Source organism: Lepidochelys kempii, chromosome 13 (genome assembly GCF_965140285.1).
Source record: "Lepidochelys kempii isolate rLepKem1 chromosome 13, rLepKem1.hap1, whole genome shotgun sequence".
Classification (NCBI taxonomy): domain Eukaryota; kingdom Metazoa; phylum Chordata; order Testudines; family Cheloniidae; genus Lepidochelys; species Lepidochelys kempii.
The window spans coordinates 37,010,980-37,030,344 of NC_136392.1; the positions used below are offsets into that span (position 1 = coordinate 37,010,980).

General features: G+C 49.4%; 1 pseudogene; it reads right to left on the minus strand.

The window, feature by feature from the left end:
- Window positions 1–235: 235 nt before the first annotated feature.
- On the minus strand, window positions 236–18,970 carry LOC140896769 (duodenase-1-like; annotated as a pseudogene).
- Between the last annotated feature and the right edge of the window lie 395 nt (window positions 18,971–19,365).

A 19,365-nucleotide genomic window follows, 5' to 3' on the forward strand; every position in this document is an offset into this window, starting at 1 on the left:
CTATGAGATGGGATTTCCAAGGGAGCCAACGAGATCTGGCCTTGAACCTGGCTTCTAACTCCCCTAGGCTCCCTGCCTTGATGCTCACGGATTGGGCACTGCCTGAGCAGAGCGATAGCTGTGGGACTCAGCCTTGGGGGAGCTCAGCCCCTCTGTGAAGCAGCCCCTAGATCTGGGCCTCTCCAAAGGAAAGACGTGGCATTGCTCCAGCCCCTGTAGCGATTCCCAGCGTGGCTCAAGGCTTCAGCCTCCTCCTCATCGCCCAGATCCAGGGGATAAAGGTGGAGACTCTAGTACACACTGCTGGGGCCGGGGGGTCCCATCCTCGGATCCCCAAGAGACAATGCCCTGGGTTGTTCCCTGGTACACCAGGGGGCCCCCAGAGTCACCCTGTGAAATGAAACAAGAGACAGTTAATTAACAGGTCTCAGCAGCATCCCCTGCAAGCCCAGCCAGTCTCAGCATCACATCCTCCCATCCCTGGCAGCCACCTGGTCTCCACCTCCTCTGGAAGAAGACCAGCTATTTTCCCATTCATTTGTACAACACCAAGTGCAGCGGGGACTGACCTCTGATCTTCTCTCTGCAGCCCGACTGCAACATCACCAGACTCTTAAATAATAACAATTTGTCAAGGGAGCTTGAAGGCAGGAGGAGATTTACTTGGAAAGAACTTTTGCCCTTCTCTGGGTCCCCCCTCACATAATGGTGGAGGCGTGATAGTCACGGTAGAGCCCATCAGGATTCCTCAGACACGCAGCATCCTGCATCACCACCATGTCCACCTCCCATAGCGTGGCTGAGGTCAGCTCATTCTGTGCACTAGTCCAGCCCCAGCCGGCGACACTGCACACAGTCCCTGGACACAATCGATGATCATAGAATCATATAATAGAATATCAGGGTTAGAAGGGACCTCAGGAGGTCATCTAGTCCAACCCCCTGCTCAAAGCAGGACCGATCCCCAATTAAATCATCCCAGCCAGGGCTTTGTCAAGCCTGACCTTAAAAGCTTCTAAGGAAGGAGATTCCACCACCTCCCTAGGTAACGCATTCCAGTGTTTCACCACCCTCCTAGTGAAAAAGTTTTTCCTAATATCCAACCTAAATCTCCCCCACCACAACTTGAGACCATTACTCCTTGTTCTGTCATCTGCTACCACTGAGAACAGTCTAGATCCATCCTCTTTGGAACCCCCTTTCAGGTAGTTGAAAGCAGCTATCAAATCCCCCCTCATTCTTCTCTTCCGCAGACTTAACATCCCCAGTTCCCTCAGCCTCTCCTCATAACTCATGTGGATGATGGGCCAGGGGCAGAAGAATGAGCCCGACATGTTCACTGAGCCGTGCTTTGTGCCCCAGCTACAAACAAGAGGGGACACAGGGACCAGGGTCAATACAATGGTCAAAGACGATGATGGGCAGAGACATCCCGATCCAAGAAGAGAGAAATTAGAGCCAATGCAAAGCCAGAGAGTCACTGGCAGTGAGGAGATGGGATTGGGGCAGTACCTGCAGCAGCATGAGGTTACAGGTGTGGGGCGGTGGGATGGGGGCGGTACCTGCAGCAGTGGGAGATCACTGGGGATGGGTTGATGGGATGGGGGTGGGTACCTGCCACAGTGGGAGATCACTGGGGATGGGTTGATGGGATGGGGGGGGGTACCTGCAGTAGTGTGAACTTCTTGGGGCAGAGTTATACAAATAGGGTGATACATGGAGCAGCATGATGTCATTTTCATGCATTTCATCATTGTATTCTTTGTGGGGGATTCAGTGACGTACCCCAATCTCCTGCCTCCCTGCTTCATCTATTTCAGCATTGTGGGCCCCCAGCAGCACAGTGATGGTGCTGTGAAATACAAGGGGATGCAGGTGCTGCAGACCGGCCAATACAATGGATTCAGTCATGGGCCGTTAACCTCCTTAAAGTGGGTGGGTCCCACAGTCGTCTTGGTCTCAGGATCAATGTACAGAAGCCATTATAAGCTTATTTAGGTAACAAGGAAGCTGAATCACTAGAATCATCACCCATCACACAGGCCTGGCCTACACTTAAAACTTAGCTATGTAGGTTAGGGCTGGGAAAACCCCACATCCCTGCCCAAAGTAGCTAGGCTGGTAACCCCCCAGTGTCAAGGTAGCTCTGTTGATGGAAGAGGGCCTCTGTCAATGTAGCTAACATTATTTGGGGAGGTGGTGTTCCTACACCAGCAGAAAAAACCTGTTTTGTCTGAGTATACTGCATCAGCTCTAGAGCGCTGGACTGATACAGGCTGTTTCATGTAGACATAGCCACAAGCATGTCAGAGGAGTAGAAGCTGAAGTGTTTGACCGAAGGGGTTTCCCTGGGGATCAATCTAGCAAACACAGGGGCTGGGGCATTGATCGGTGGAGCTGTGTGTGTCTGCGAGAAGCAGCAGAAAGACCAGAGAATCTGCCAGAGAAGGCACCAGTCACATCCAAAGAAGCATGGGTAGCGTGACCCTGCTCTGAGCCTGGGGAGAGAGATTTTGGGCAGATTGCTGGCTGAAGGAAGCTTGGGTCTGGGAGTAAAGAAACAGTCACTTGTTGTTTCATTCCAACTGCGTTCAGAGAAACAGGACTTTGGACATGCTTTGCAAATAAACAGGAAATAATAGACCTAATGCTACAATCGATTTTTCCTCCTAAGGAAACATCCTGCAACACACCACTTGCTGCTCAGGCCAAGGGGGGGTAACCATTCCTCGAGCAGCAGATCAGGCTATCTGTTGCCGACACCTTCTGTACCCAGCCCAATATTAGTGGCCCAAAATGACAAGAGGCAAGCCCCAGGACAGGGGCTGGCTGGCTCATGGGGCAGGGAATGGCACATGGCACCTTTCCCCTCTAGGGGAACTTGTTCAGATATGCCCCAGGACAGGAATCGGCTTGCTCAGGGATGGCAGTTGGTGCATTTCTTACCCCAGGTTGCAGTTACAATGAGCCGCTGTCACCACCACATTCTCCTGGATCCAGTGTAGTAGTAGGATTTTATGTTTGTATTTTGTATAATTTAGAATGAAGGATAAAGAATAATAATGTAGTGTGTATTAAATGTATTGATGTATGATTTGGCCATATCCTGGCAGCCACCCTTTTTGAATAGCAGAAAGGAATGGCCTAATGAACCATTGATAGAGATGCATCAGCCAGAATCTGTGTTTGGACTGATTTCAAGGCAGTAACAGACCTTTTAGGGTCACCACTTTGTTGTAGGTTTAGCATTTTAAAATAAGTAAAAGAATGCAATGATTGTTTTTCTTTTGCTTTGCAACTTGAAGTTCCCATTCAAAATGTTCTGTGTAAATCAGTTCTGGTTTGTGTGTGATGTGTTAAGAGATAAGAGCGAAGGTCATCACCGAACCAGATGTTCTAGGGAGGAACTGAAGACAGATGCAAGGGTGCCAGGAGGCTGAACACGCCCCTATTGAAATGTCAGAGGAGGGCAGATTGGTGACTCTAAAGATGAGACAGGCACCTATCAATGGGGACAAGATAGCGGTGATCACACTAGCATGGGGTAACTCCTTGAGAGACTTGATGAAAGAACAAGATAAAGGATGAGAAAACAATTTAAGAAAACAAGCATTAATCAAACCACAATTGATTACAGCATAACGGTGCAAAACTCATTGGTCCCAATGAAGGAAAATCACTGTATAAACAGGGGGCCTTGCCATGAAACTTTGGGTTCATCCTGTCAAGACTTCCCCGGACCATCGTGTCGTGACCGACAGAACCTGGCTCCTACCTATCTGTGATCAACCTAGCTGGCCACTAGATTGATCCAGACTCTGGACTGGTAACTATAACATCGACTGGTGGGCACTGTGTGTGTGTTTGTGTGTGTGTGTGTGAATGCATATAGTAATTGTTGTATCTTCAATAAACGTGGTGTATTGCCTTTTCCCCTGAAAAAGATCCCATGTGCTTCTTATAAGCATAACACAGGAATCTTCCACCGCCTCCTTCTCCATCTCCTCTTGTCTCTATATTCACAAAGGCCATGTAGGGTCTGGAGTGACGCCCAGCCTCCCATCCCCTGATGATCTCCCCTGGCAGAGAGAGGGGAGGGGTAAAACTCCCCTGCTTTGGGACAACATGAGGCTGGACAGTTTAACCAAGGACCCCAGTTCCACCCCCACCATCATCCTCAACCTCTGCTGCCCCAGATTGGCCCCTCAACCAGCCAGCCCAGTTTCCCTGCCTCCTTCTCCTGGATCAACCCCTTGACCCAGCTAATGTGGAAATCACTGACAATCCCCTCCCACCCCACTGAGTTCACTGGAGAATCCCATTGAGGCCAGTGGTTGTGGAGCTCTCTTGAAACTCTGCCCCACATGTCTCAGATCAGCTGTGCCCCTCCCCTCCATCATTGGGGTTTTGGTCTTTCCAGACCCACCCTGCCCTTGCAACACCCGCCCCATAAATCAGCTGTAAGCACAATGACTCTGGCAGGCCCCCCAGCAGCCTAGGACTTGGAGGAGCAGATCTATGCCAGGCCATGGAGGTGCCTGGCTCTGACCAGCTACCAGAATGGCCCCTTGGGGCACAGACAGGTTAGGGCAGCCCCGAGGTCACTGTGCCCTGCACAGATGGCCAGAGGAGTCAGCTGCGTTTGGAGCACTGCTGTGCTGGCTACTGGTGCAGGAAGAGTCTGTCTCCAACCAGGGTTGGAAATTGGGGTGGGTTCCCAATCGTGCTGATGCAATAGCCTCCCACCTCTGTGGTTGACCCCAGCCCTGGGGCACAGTCCTTGAGCTAAAGGGGCAAGGCTGTTAGCTGGCAGCAGTAGGAGGTTATTACTTTGCATGTGGCCCCCACGGGATGTCACATGCCCACGGTCTGTGGCTGATGTTCTTTGGTGAAAAGCTTCGCTAGTGCAGACAGGAACCCCATGGATCTATAGAAACAGCTTCCCCCCCTCTGCTCCCCATTCCACCAGCCCACAGATGCCCACCCCACCCCAAGATGTGTGTGAGGAGAACCTGCCTCCTTTCAGAGCTCCCCAGGATTGCTGTATTGGGGGAGCAGCCACAAGTCCTTTCACCAAGCCATGTGCAGGCTATGCTCCCTGTGCGACCCCCCCCCCCACCAATACTCAGCAGCTCGAGCCTTGGGGGGCAGAGGAATGGCCATGGGGAGCAGGAGTAGCAGCAGCATCCTCTTCACCAGAGCAGGGAAGGAGAAGGTGCTTCAAACACAGCCCCAGGGGTTTTATAGACATGGCTGGGGCGGAACACGAAACCTCAGCATCAAACTCTCTGCTGTGTGGCTCTCTGAACACCTTCTCGCGTGGGCGGGGAGGAGAGTCAGGCGCTGCTGAGTCTGCACAGCTGGGCATCTTCTGGGGATGCTCAGCAACTGGAGCCTGGCACAGCTGGGGCTGGCCCATGCCCCATTGTGCACAGCTGGAGCCCTGCAGCCTCTGTCTCCATGCACATTTGGTGCTGAGCTGGGGGACGTGAGTTTGCTGCTAACATTAGAGACACTAGAGTCTCTCCCCGCCTATTGTAGTGGGGGCTGTGGTTAACCTGAACTCATCTCAGCTCTGGATGGGAACCTGGCCTTTTGATCCTTCTCACATCTCCCCACACCATGAGAGAGACAGGGGGAAGTGCTGAGGTCAGAGAGACCAAACACTGCATGTCAAGGTGTTGGTGATAGCAGGGCCTCTCACGCGTACCGTGCTGAGGCCGGGAAAATACAACCCATTGAGCCAGCCAGTTCTCTTCCCTGGGACCATATGGGAGCGGCGGCTCCTAGAGGGAAAAGGCCCCAGGTTCAATTTGCCACCACCCCTGAGCCAGCCAGTCCCCCGCTATGTGGCCAGATCAGAGATAGCGCTGCCTGGACAGGAAAAGCCCCATGTCCCATTCCCTGCCCCCTCACCAAGGTAGTGGCTCACATCCCCAGTTGGTGTCAATGGGGCATAGCTCCATTGGGGTCAATGGGCCAGTTCCCAGCTGGGGTCAGTGGGGCATAGCCAGTGGTGAGCTGGAGCCGGTTCGCACCAGTTCACTGGAACAGGTTGTTTAATTTAGAAGCCCTTTTAGAACTGTTTGTTCCGCGAGGGAGAACCGGTTCTAAAAGGGCTTCGAAATTTAACCGGCCAAAAGTGGTGCCTTAGGCGCCGACTCCACGGGTGCTCCAGCCCTGGAGCACCCAAGGGGAAAATTTGGTGGGTGCACCCACCGGCAGCTCCCCGTCCCACCCCTGGCCCCAGCTCACCTCCGCTCCGCCTCCTCCCCTGAATGTGCCGCCCCCCGCTTCTCTGCCCCCCGCCCCTCCAGGCTGCCCGTGAATCAGCTGTTCGCGGGGGAAGCCGGGGCGAGCTGAGAAGCAGGCGGTGGCTTCCCGCTCAGACCCAGGGAGGTGGAGGTGAGCTGGGGGGCGCGAGGAGGGCCACCCGCACCGCAGCAGGTAACCCGGGGGAGGCACGCAGGGGAATCACTCCCTGCCCCAGCTCACCTCCGCCACCCTCGGCCTGAGCGGGAACCCGCCCCCTGCTTCTCAGCCCTCCCCGGCTTCCCGCCGAACAGCTGATTCGCGGGAAGCCGGCGGGGGGTTGGGGGGCGCGGAGAAGCAGAGCGGGGCGGTGCGTTCAGGGGAGGAGGCAGAGGCGGAGCGGAGGTGAGCTGGGGCCGGGTGCGGGGCAGGGCGGGGAGCTGCCGGTGGGGGCTCTGCACCCACCAAATTTCCCCCATGGGGGCTCCAGGCCCGGAGCACCCAGGGAGTCAGCGCCTAAGGAGCCACTTTTGATGTGATCAGTGGGGGGAGCGGTCTCTCCCCCTACTCCCCCCCAGCTACACTCCCCCACCCCTAGGAACCAGAGGGACCTGCCGGATGCTTCCTGGGAGCTGCCCCAGGTAAGCACCCCCGGGACTCCCCACCTCGCCCCCCGGCAGGTCCCTCTGGCTCTTAGGGGCGGGGTGGACACCCACTACAGTGGCCCATGAGACCCTCCTGCCCAGTTCTTGGGGAAGTCAGGGGACAGGGGAGGGGGGTAGATGGGGCAGAGGTCCTGGGGGGGGCGTCAAGGAACTTGGGGGGTTGGATGGGGCAGGAGTCCCCGGGGGGCGGGGGTGGGCAACGACCTCCTCGTGGGATGAGGAGGGAACCCGTTGTTAAGATTTTGGCAGCTCATCACTAGGCGTAGCAGTGCAATAACCCGCAGGGTAACTCTCAGCAGTTCGGGGTCTCCCCTCCCAAGCGTGGGAGAACCCCGCGGTGTTTGTTACACGGCCGGAGACAGACTCTGTTTAACAGGAATTGCCCTAAATACAGAGAAGGAAACACCATGAAGGTGGGAAGGTTTCTGTCACATCGATGCTGAGCTCTTCGTAGAGCCGGAGAGGTGACAGCCAGCGGGGACCATCAGACCATCTCCTCTGCCCCCACCCCCATACAGTGCGGGCCAGAGCGCCCAGCCCAGGGGATCTGAATGACGTTTTCTGGGAATTTCTCATTCAAATCCCTTCAGTGGCTGGGCCAGTGTCAGGCTCAGAGACGCTGCTGCCAAGGCCTGCGCTGGATTCTCCATCCCTGGTGACGTGTAACTCAAGACAGGATGTTTCTCTAACAGCTCTGCTCTAGTTCAAGCCGGGATTAGCTCAGGGCCGTCCCAGGGCCACGGCTATGCAGGGGTCAGATGGGAGGAGCACCGTGGTCTCCTCTTCTGGCCTTTTAATGGACTAATCTATCAAAGGAATGTGGCTTTCCTATTGCAGCAGGTTGGGGTGGAGGGGTGCAGGGCAACTGAGGTCAGCTCTGGGAATCTCTCTCATGCCTCTGGCTCAGACAAATCTGGCCTTTAGCCAGACACGGATCAGCATTACGGCATCGCCCGGTACCGGGGAGTGCTGCCGAGCACTGCACTTGTTGCCAGATGGAGAGAGCCAGACAAAGGGGAGTGTGGAGACACACAGATCAGTTTTGTCTGCATCTGCTCTACAGCCCCTGGGTTTGGAGGTGGGGATGGGGTGAATGTAATTCCAGATTATAGGTGTTACAGCCCCACACCCTCTAACCAGAGACCTGCCCTGCCCTGGTGGACCCAGCGCCTGCCCCAGATGTCTTGGGTCAGGAGGGAATTGATTGCTGGAGACATTTGTATCAGATATGTACTGATTGCAGAGCACTAAAAATGGGAAGTGAAATTAACAAGAAGTGTGGTGGAGGGGCTGGGGAGGGGGGGTGCTGCAGGGCCTGGAACTGCCTGACTGAGGTGCTGTGAGTTGGAGGGCAGCAGTGTGGCCTAGCAGCCACAGTTCCCAGTTCTGAGGCTGGGTGACTTTGGACAAGTCATGGCCCCTGTCTGTGCCTCAGTTTCCCCATCTGGGAATAATGATCCCAACCACCTTTGAAAAGTGCTTTGAGATCTGCTGAAAGAAAGGTATGGCTCAGATCCTTAAACATACTTAGGGACCTGGTGATTTCAATGAAAGTTAGAATACTCAACACCTCTGAGGATGTGGGCCTAGATGTTCTTATTTAGCACTAATTTGTTTATGGCTCATCCCAGCTTCCTTTCATCCCCCCCACTGCCTTTATCCTCCCCCAATCCTGGATCATTCACACACAGAGAGCCCAATCTACAGGCCAGTGGTAGAAAAGGAAGTGTGAATTGTTCAAAGAAAATGTTTTTTTATTCAAAAACAGCTTTTTTCCCTCAAGTGCCATTTGTTTTTCAAATAAAGGTTCGTTTTCAATATTTTCCAAACATTTGGAATATTCTTTATTTTGTCCCAATATAGCTCAGCAATGCTTTCCAGGTTCCCACGATCTGGGTTTTTCCTACCTCCAGTCAGTATCACAATAATAAATTGTTTCAATGTGCTATTGTCATGGTCTGTTTAATTCGGCTAGCCACGCTTTGTGGTATTATATTGGCCATCTAAAACACATGGCCTTGTTCCTATTCCCTGATTCGGTGAAAGTTTTAAAGCCAGTCAATGACACGCTGCAGCTAGGAATTTTGATAAGAACATAAGAACGGCCATACTGGGTCAGACCAAAGGTCCATCAAGATGAGTATCTTGTTCTCTGACAGTGGCCAATGGCAGGTGCCCCGAAGGGAATGAACAGACAGGTTATCATCAAGTGATCCATGCCCTGTCACCCAATCCCAGCTTCTAGCAAACAGAGGCTAGGAACACCATTCCTGCCCATCCTGGCTAATAGCCATTGATGGACCTAACCTCCATGAATCTATCTAGCTCCCTTTTGAACCCCGTTATAGTATTGGCCTTCACAACACCCTCTGGCAAGGAGTTCCAGAGGCTGACAGTGCGTTATGTGAAAACATACTTTCTTGTGTTTGTTTTAAACCTGCTACCTATTAATTTCATTTGGTGGCAACTTGTTCTTGTATTATGAGAAGGAGTAAATAACACTTCCTTATTTACTTTCTCTATTCCACTCATGATTTTATAGACCTCTATCATATCCCCCCTTAGTCACCTCTTTTCCAAGATGAAAAGTCCCAGTCTTATTAATCTCTCCTCATTCTATAGCCCTAATAATTTTTTTTGCCCTTTTCTGAACCTTTTCCAATTCTAATAGATCTTTTTTGAGATGGGGCGACCACATTGGCAAGCAGTATTCAAGGTGTGGGCGTATCATGGATTTAGATAGAGGCAATATGATATTTTCTGTCTTATTATCTATCCCCTTCTTGATGATTCCCAACATTCTGTTCACTTTTTTGACTGTGGCTGCACATTGAATGGATGATTTCAGAGAACTATCCACAATGACTCCAAGCTCTCTTTCTTGAGTGGTAACAGCTAATTTAGACCCCATCATTGTCTATATATAATAAGGATTATGTTTTCCAATGTGCATTACTTTGCATTTATCAACATTAAATTTCATCAGCCGTTTTGTTGCCCAGTCACCCAGTTTTGCGAGATCCTTTTGTAGCTCTTCGCAGTCTGCCTGGGACTTAACTATCTTGAGAAGTTTTGTATCATCTGCAAATTTTGCTACTTCACTGTTTACCCCTTTTTCCAAATCATTTATGAATATGTTAAATAGGTCTGGGCCCAGTACAGATCCCTGGGGGACACCACTATTTACCTCTCTCCATTCTGAAAACTGAGCATTTATTCCTACCCTTGGTTTCCTATCTTTTAACCAGTTACCAATCCATGAGAGAACTTTCCCTCTTATCCCATTACTGCTTATTTTGCTCAAGAGCCTTTGGTGAGGGACCTTGTCGAAGACTTTCTGAAAATCTAAATACACTATATCCACTGGATCTCCTTTGTCCGCATGCTTGTTGGCCCCTCAAAGAATTCTAGTAAATTGGCGAGGCATGATTTCCCTTTACAAAAATCATGTTGATTCTTCCCCAACAAATTGTGTTCATCTATGTATCTGACAATTTTGTTCTTTACTATAGTTTCAACCAGTTTGCCCAGTACTGAAGTCAGATGTACCGGCTTGTTATTGCCGGGATCACCTCTGGAGCCCTTTTTAAAAATTGGCATCACATTAGCTATCCCCCAGTCATTTGGTACAGAAGCTGATTTAAATGATAGGAAGTGAGCTGTAGCTCACGAAAGCTCATGCTCAAATAAATTGGTTAGTCTCTAAGGTGCCACAAGTACTCCTTTTCTTTTTGCGAATACAGACTAACACGGCTGTTACTCTGAGACTACAGTGAGTAGTCCTGCAATTTCACATTTGAATTCCTTCAGAACTCTTGGGTGAATACCATCAGGTCCTGGAGACATATTACTGTTTAGTTTATCAATTTGTTCCAAAACCTCGTCTAATGACACCTCAATTTGGGACAGTTTCTCAGATCTGTCACCCAAAAAGAATGGCTCAGGTTTGGGAATCTCCCTCACATCCTCAACAGTAAAGACTGATGCAAAGAATTCATTTAGTTTCTCTGCAATGGCTTTATCATCTTTGAGTGCTCCTTTTGCACCTTGATTGTCCAGTGGTCCCACCGGTTGTTTAGCAGGCTTTCTGCTTCTGATGTATTTTAAAAAAAATTGCTCTTACTTTTGGAGTCTTTGGCTAGCTGTTCTTCAAATTCTTTTTTGGTCTTTCTAATTATATTTTTACACTTCATTTGCCAGAGTTTATCCTCTTTTATATTTTCCTCATTAGGATTGATCTTCCACTCTTTAAAGGATGCCTTTTTTCCTCTCACTGCTTCTTTTACTTTGTTGTTTAACCACGGAGGCTCTTTTTTGGTTCTCTTAATATGTTTTTTAAATTGGAGTACACATTTAAGTTGAACCTTTATTATGGTGTCTTTAAAAAGTTTCCACACAGCTTGCAGGGATTTTACTTTCGGCGCTGGACCTTTTCATTTCTGTTTCACTAACCTCCTCATTTTTGTGTAGTTCCCCTTTCTGAAATTAAATGCTACAGTGTTGGGCAGCTGTGGAGTTTTCCTCGCCACAGGGATGTCAATTTTAATTATATTATGGTCACTATTACCAAGGGGTCTAGCTATAATCACCTCTTGGACCTGATCCTAAGCTCTGCTTAGGACTAAATCAAGAATTGCCTCTACTCTTGTGGATTCCAGGACTAGCTGCTCCAAGAAGCAGTCATTTAAGGTGTCAAGAAACTTTATCTCAGCATCCCTTCCTGAGGTGACATGTACCCAGTCAATACGGGGAGAGTTGAAATCCCCCATTATTATTATTGAGTTTTTTTATTTTAATAGCCTCTCTAATCTCCCATGGCATTTCAGAGTCACTAACACCATCCTGGTTAGGTGGTCTGTAATGTAGCCCTACTGCTATATTTTTATTTTTCAAGCATGAAATTACTATCCATAGAGATTATATAGTACAATTTAGTTTATTTAAGATTTTTACTTCATTTGTTTCTGTGCTTTCTTTCGCAAATAGTGCCACTCCCCCACCAGCACGACCTGTTCTGTCCTTCCGATATATTTTGTATCCTGGTAATACTGGGTACTGGTAGAAAACCAGTTCAGTATTTGTAGAGGGCTTATGGAATTCAACAGAGAAAATTCTAACTTTGCTCCAGAATCCCCTAGGCTGATGTAAAACCCTATACAAAAGTGGGAATTCTAACAACTCAGGAGGAAAGGTCGTCACCGAATATTGTTCAGGGGTAATGGTGCGTGTGGATCGGACAGACACAACAGAAACAGAGAGACCCTGGGACAGAAGCAAGTCAGACACAAAGTAAAAAGCCAGGCAGACACAACGTGTTAGGGGGCTGGAGCACATGACTTATGAGGAGAGGCTGAGGGAACTGGGATTGTTTAGTCTGCAGAAGAGAAGAAATGAGGGGGGATTTGATAGCTGCTTTCAACTACCTAAAAGGGGGTTCCAAAGAGGATGGATCTAGACTGTTCTCAGTGGTGGCAGATGACAGAACAAGGAGTAATGGTCTCAAGTTGCAGTGGGGGAGGTTTAGGTTGGATATTAGGAAAAACATTTCACTAGGAGGGTGGTGAAGCACTGGAATGGGTTACCTAGGGAGGTGGTGGAATCTCCTTCCTTAGAGGTTTTTAAGGTCAGGCTTGACAAAGCCCTGGCTGGGATGATTTAGTTGGGGATTGGTCCTGCTCTGAGCAGGGGGTTGGACTAGATGACCTCCTGAGGTTCCTTCCAACCCTGATATTCTATTATTCTATGATTCTATGAACGTGGAGGCACAGGAATATGGCCTTGAGAGACATAGCCTAGAGAAGAAGCTTTTTGGACATAAGAGTCTTGTCTGGAAAGGCAGGCTCAGGACAGTGAACAAAGGAGCTGTCTGCTGCTGTTTGATTCCGACTGTACTCAAAGAAACAGGACTTCAGATATTCCTTGTATTCCTTGTATATATTCCAGATTGCATCAAAGGAAATACCAGACTCCATTGTCAATTTCTGTTCCCAGCTGGAACAACCGCAGCACCCCGAACATTGACTAGCCGCTTGGGTGGACAATAGAATAGAATAAAACATTGATGGGGTATTTCTAGCCACAAGGCAATTTCAGGACTGAGCCATTCAGAGCATTTCTCTAACCCTAGGAAATAATATTCTGATCTAAAGCACCTCAGGGGTTCCACCCAGGCAAGGATCCCAGTATGGCTAAGTTGGCCATTTAAAGGAGAATGTCTTCTTTAACTCATCTTCATTGGAGATGATGCCCTAGAACACCCCTTCACACACCAGGGGCCCACTGGAATCGCCCTGCCAATAAGTAGAATAACATCGATGACTGGCATTTCCCAGCCCAGCCTGTCCTCCAGAAATCTCAGATGGCATGTGGGACAGTTGCTCTCTGCTGCTGAAGGCTCAGCCCTTTTTGCCAAAAAGAACCGTCCTGGAAATGGGTCAGCAGAGAGAGAAATCTAGAGCTGCACAGCATGATGTAACCATGGAAATGGCAGTTTCTACAAAATTTAAATATTCCACAGAAAAAAATGAATTTTCAATTTTTGCTTTAGGAAAATTGAAAGGAAATATTTCATTTTGGGTCTGTTCAACCTGAATCAGAATATTTTGCTTTTAAAAAAATGTCCTGAAACATTTAGTTTGGAATCAGTTCAACAAGGTGTTAAACTGCTTTCTCCTTACCATGCATTGGCTTATGGGAGTTGTTGTTCAGGTCTTCATTCTGTCCTAAGGACATGGCTCCCTGGAGCAGTATATCTCCCATAATGCAACTCGGATTTGCTTCTGACTGAGCTCTTTGGGGCATCATGGGAATCACATGACTCAGTGCATTGTGGGAGATGTAGTCCCCACAGGGACTACAGGGAGTACATAAGGGAAAATAGAGGCCTGAACTACAACTCCCAGAAGGTAATGTGCTGATAAGGCTCTGCTTCTTAATGTTGATCTCATTTGAAATGAAGCATTTCAGGTGAGGTCAACAAACCAAAATCCTACAATCATAGAAATGTTGGGCTGGCAGGGACCTAGAGAAGTCATCTAGTCCAGTCTCCTGCACCGAGGCTGGACCAAATAAACCTAGACCATCCCTGACAGATGTTTGCCCAACCTGGTCTTGAACACCTCCCATGAAAGGGGTTCCACAACCTCTCTAGTCAACCTGTTCAGGAGCTTAACTATCCTTAGGGTTAGAGAGTTTTTTTATGGAGAACATTTGATCACTGTCTTCTTTATAACAGCCCTTAATGTATTTGACAATGGTTATCACATTCCCCCTTCAGCCTCATCTTCTCTAGCCTGAATATGCAGAATTCTTTCAGCCTTTCCTCCTAGATAAGGCTTTCTAAATCTCTGAACTTTTTTTTGTTCTTGTTTCTCTCCTCTGGACTCTCTCCAGTTTATTCACACGGAAGGAAATGTTTCAATCTGTTCATATCTCAGCATGTTTCATTTTGATTAAAAAATGTTGCAATGAAACATTTCAACATTTGTGAGTCAAGTCTGCTTTTGGAATTTCCGTTCTGCCAAAAATGTTCTTTGAAAACAAAGATTGAAATGTTGCTATTTCCTGTGAGATGGGAACACTGATTCTCCCTCAGCTCCAGTGCCATCCTGGCCCAAGGGACATCAACAGCAAAGCTCCCATCCACATGTATGAGGCCAGGATTTCACCCAGGGTCCTATCTGTTGGGTGGCCTCAGGGTTGAGTTCACCAGTAGAGCCTCCAGTGAAGGTGAAGAGTAGAGATGGTCAGAATACGTGGTGGTGCGGGGGATTCCCCTTTTTCATCAACCTTTTCCCTGGAACAGTTTGCTAAAAAATCAAAGCCCAACAATGTCTCGTCATGGTGCATCATGGGAGGTGTATTTCAGGTGCCTCATGCCCTTATGGAAACACAGGACTGGAAGGGCCCTACCGAGTCCAGTTCCTGCTGTCTCAGGCAGCCCTGTTTTATCATCCCATCAATAAACTTATCAAGCTCTGTCTGCATCCTTGTTAGGTTGTTCCCCCCCCCACCCTACTCCACTCCAACTGCTCCCATTGGAGGTTGTTCCAGAACCTTCTCCCTCTGATGGTTACAAACCTTCTTCTCATCTCCAGCCTCCATTGATCCCTGCCACATTTATCTCCATTTGATTTGTCCTTTAGCTTCAACAGCTTGTCTCCCTCCCTGGTATTCCCTCCCCCTCCTCATGTATTTATAGAGCAATCAGACCCCGCTCTGCCTATGTTTTAGGCTAACCTAGCCTATGTGTTTTATTCCCCTTTCATCAGACTGTGTCTCCATTCAACTGATCATCCCACCAGCCATTCTTGGCACCTGCTTCAGCCGGGATCCCTCTTTCTGGGACAGGGCTGCCCAGAACTCTGCACCAGATTCCAGCTGAGCTCTGCCCGGTGCCTTCTCTACTGGCATTAAACCCTCTCTCTCTACCTGAGACACCTGACCTGGTCCATCCCAGGATAGCATGGTCCTTTCTCTCGGCCATGGCCCATGGTCATCCAGCAATCTATTGACACATCCAGGTCTCCGCCCTGCTCTGTTGCTTCCAGCTGATGAGCCCCTGACTCAGAGAAGTAATTCTTGTTATTTGTCTATGTGTGCATCAACCCATGTTACATTTCCTCCTGTTTCCACCAGCACCTTGCACAAGGCCACTAACACTGGAGATACCTCTCTGGAGACATCCTAGATACTGGTTTCCCTGGGTGGGCTGTATCTCCCATGATGCACTATGGGCTTCCTTCTTGGAGCACTGGAGCATGGGAGAGGCACGGTCATATTGGTTTCAACCAGCTCCTTGCACTGGAGCAGCTTAGTGTACCCCAAGTGTCTCTGGGTCGGGGGGATCTTTACCTAGAATGCTGGTTTCTTGGTGGGGGGGAGCATGGTGATGGGGTTGTCATGGTGGTACCAGTCTCTGCACAGGCGGTCTGACACCACCTCCTGCTCCACCTCCTGCAGCCTGTCGGTGGTGGTGTTCACGCCGGTCTGACCCCACCCGGCCATGCTGCACTCGGAGCCTGGGCTGACGTGGTGATCGGCCTACAGCAGGTGGACGAGCACCACTGACTCGGTAAGCTCCGTGCCGTGCCACAGCCGCCATGGGCAGGAGAGAGAGAGAATGAGTCAGCAGTGTGCCCTTGTTGCCAAGAAGGCCAATGGCATTTTGGGATGTATAAGTAGGGGCATAGCGAGCAGATCGAGGGACGTGATCGTTCCCCTCTATTCGACATTGGTGAGGCCTCATCTGGAGTACTGTGTCCAGTTTTGGGCCCCACACTTCAAGAAGGATGTGGATAAATTGGAGAGAGTCCAGCGAAGGGCAACAAAAATGATTAGGGGACTGGAACACATGAGTTATGAGGAGAGGCTGAGGGAGCTGGGCTTGTTTAGCCTGCAGAAGAGAAGAATGAGGGGGGATTTGATAGCTGCTTTCAACTACCTGAAAGGGGGTTCCAAAGAGGATGGCTCTAGACTGTTCTCAATGGTAGCAGATGACAGAACGAGGAGTAATGGTCTCAAGTTGCAGTGGGGGAGGTTTAGATTGGATATTAGGAAAAACTTTTTCACTAAGAGGGTGGTGAAACACTGGAATGCGTTACCTAGGGAGGTGGTAGAATCTCCTTCCTTAGAGGTTTTTAAGGTCAGGCTTGACAAAGCCCTGGCTGGGATGATTTAACTGGGAATTGGTCCTGCTTTGAGCAGGGGGTTGGACTAGATGACCTTCTGGGGTCCCTTCCAACCCTGATATTCTATGATTCTCTATGATTCTATGACCCGGATCAGTGCATGGTTAGCAGCTGGCAAGGAGCAGCAACACCCAGGCAAAGTATGAATGTGAGTCCAAGGAGTGAGTGTGAGCTCACTGGGGGCAGGCTGATGGGATGGGAGCGGCACCTGCAGCAGTGTGAACTCAGTGGGGGTGGGCTGATTGGATAGGGGTGGTACCTGGAACAATGTGAGGTCACTGAGGGTGGGCTGATGGGATGGGGGCAGTACCTTCAGCAGCATGATGTCATTGTGAATGTTCTCCTTGTTGTAGTCCGGGTTATGTGACAGGGCCGGATCCATTGCCAGTTCTATCCCAGGTCCATAAAGTCTGTGACTCCCAGGAAAACAAAGATGTTGCTGGAAAAGCCAAGCGGAGAATATGGGGGCTTTAGTGCCCATTGGACAGCGGGGTGGGGCCATCACAGCCCCTCTGGAAGGGACACCTGCCCTGCTCCTGGACCTGTGCAGATTTCTACCTACATTTGTGTGACTGAGTAACACAGAGACCATTTTATGCACCTACATATGGATGGACTTCCTCCTTCTCCTCTCTGGTTGGCCAAAGAGACCCCAAAAGACTGACCAATGGACTGCTCTGCTATTCGGGGTGACCCATCGTCCAGTTCTTGCATCCACAGTTCAAGAAAGACATTGATAAATTGGAGAGGGGTCAGAGAAGAGCCACACAAATGATGGAAAGGTTGGAAAGCCTGCCTTATACTGAGAAACTCAAGATAAATTGGTTTGAAATGCAGAGGGACTATACAGGATTCTGTTTGTTTTTCTTTCTCAATGATTGTTTCATGATATGAATTTTTAACAAGGACTATAACTAACCATTGGAACAATTTACCGAAGGTCATAGAGGATTCTCCATCACTGACAATTTTTAAACAAGACTGGATTTTTTAAAGATCTGCTGTAGATCAAAAGGAATTATTTGGGAGACATTCTCTGACCTGTGTTGTACAGGAGGTCATATGAGATGATCACAATGATCTTGGACACGCTGAATCATTGAACTGCATATGGAAAAAGAAGGAAAATACCCATGGGAAGGTCTAAGGCCCTAACCTAGTTGTAACTTTGAAATAAGGTCACTGGAGTGAATAAAACATACAAATAAGAAAAGGATCAAAGAGTTTTTTATGCACCGTCACCATATCCTGGATACAGATGGAAGTAGCAAGAAGCCCAGATCTGCCTGTTCAAATAACCCTGGAGAGAGAGGTCATTATGTGGGATGAAAGAGCTTGCTGAGTGCATCAGAGAAGATGTGGAAGTCCAGAAGGGTTCCCAGATGCTTGGCCTAGCCCCTCTGGACAGCTCCTTCCCTCCTCCAGGGTTAGCAGGACAGGAGAAGTAGTGGTGAGACTTCATGACAGAGACTGAATCTCTTCATCTTTCTTTAATCTCAGTATCTGGGTGTCCCCCGGTTGACTCTGCTCTTGGCCTAGTGAGTCCTCAAGGAACCATAACTTGGATTTTAACTAAGCCAGGCTCTCTGCCCGTTTCTCCTTCATAAGTCACATCAATGGCCTACGAGAACCTCCAACAATAACTTGAGGTGAGTGTATTGGATTCTTTAATCTAACACCCCCCCAACAAAACTAGAACTAGCAGGGACCACATTCATAGAGCGCCATAAGGCAAAGGGCATCTTTAGTGCTCAGAGAATTAATGATGTGCAGAGTGAGAAATGTGCTAAGGACACGGAGCCATTGATGGCTGATGATTGTAAGTGAATGTAGTAGGAAATCCTAGGGATTGGATCAGTCTCTGGTGCAACAGCTGAGCCCCAGAGCTTATCTATGTCAATTGCCTACAGGGTTGTTCTGTTCAGTAGGGCTCAGGTCCCCAAAGGCAAGTAGGGGGCTTCTTGATTGATTAAGAACAGCCAAGTCTCTGGGTCTGTGAAGCGATGGCCAAGGGAAAAGACCTGAGAAGAAGCCACATTTCAACTGAGTGAAGTGACTCAATCACAGGGATTTGAATACAAAGGTCAGCTGGGATATTCACCATGGTAGTTTGGGGGGTTGGGCTTTAATATCTAACAGGCACCCAGGGAAATTTGTAATTTTCACATCCCATAAACATCTAGTCTTTGGGGCAACATATTGCCAGCTCCAGTCCTGCCCCAGGTTGCAGTTACAATGAGCTGCTGTCACCACCACGTCCTCCCTGATCAGGAACCCTCTGCAACTTCCTGTTGTCCCAATTTGCACGTAGGCCATCCAGGTTCTGGAGCTGAGAGCGGCTTCCTGGCCCCCGATGACCCGATATGCAGTGAGACAGGGAGGGGTTCAAAAGGGAGTCTGGAGAGTAAGACCAAGAGCCCAGTGCAACCCCTAATCCATCAGCCCCATCCCCTGCTGGCCTGGATCAGCTCCTTTGCCCCCCCCCCAGCCTGGCCTCCCCCTGGATCATCCCCTCACCCCAACCAGCCTGGTCTCTACCCATAAACTTACCCGCTGTACACCTACATATTCCCACATTGACCTGTCCATCCATCCATCCATCCATCCATCCATCCATCCATCCATCCCTTATTGCACACTCGCCCATCCATTCGTCTGTCTGTGGGGCCACCCCCTGGCCATCTCCCCACTCAGAGAACTAGGCAAGGGATTCCTTATTGCTCCCCCTCCCTGGACCTATTTTCCCATCTCCTGACACC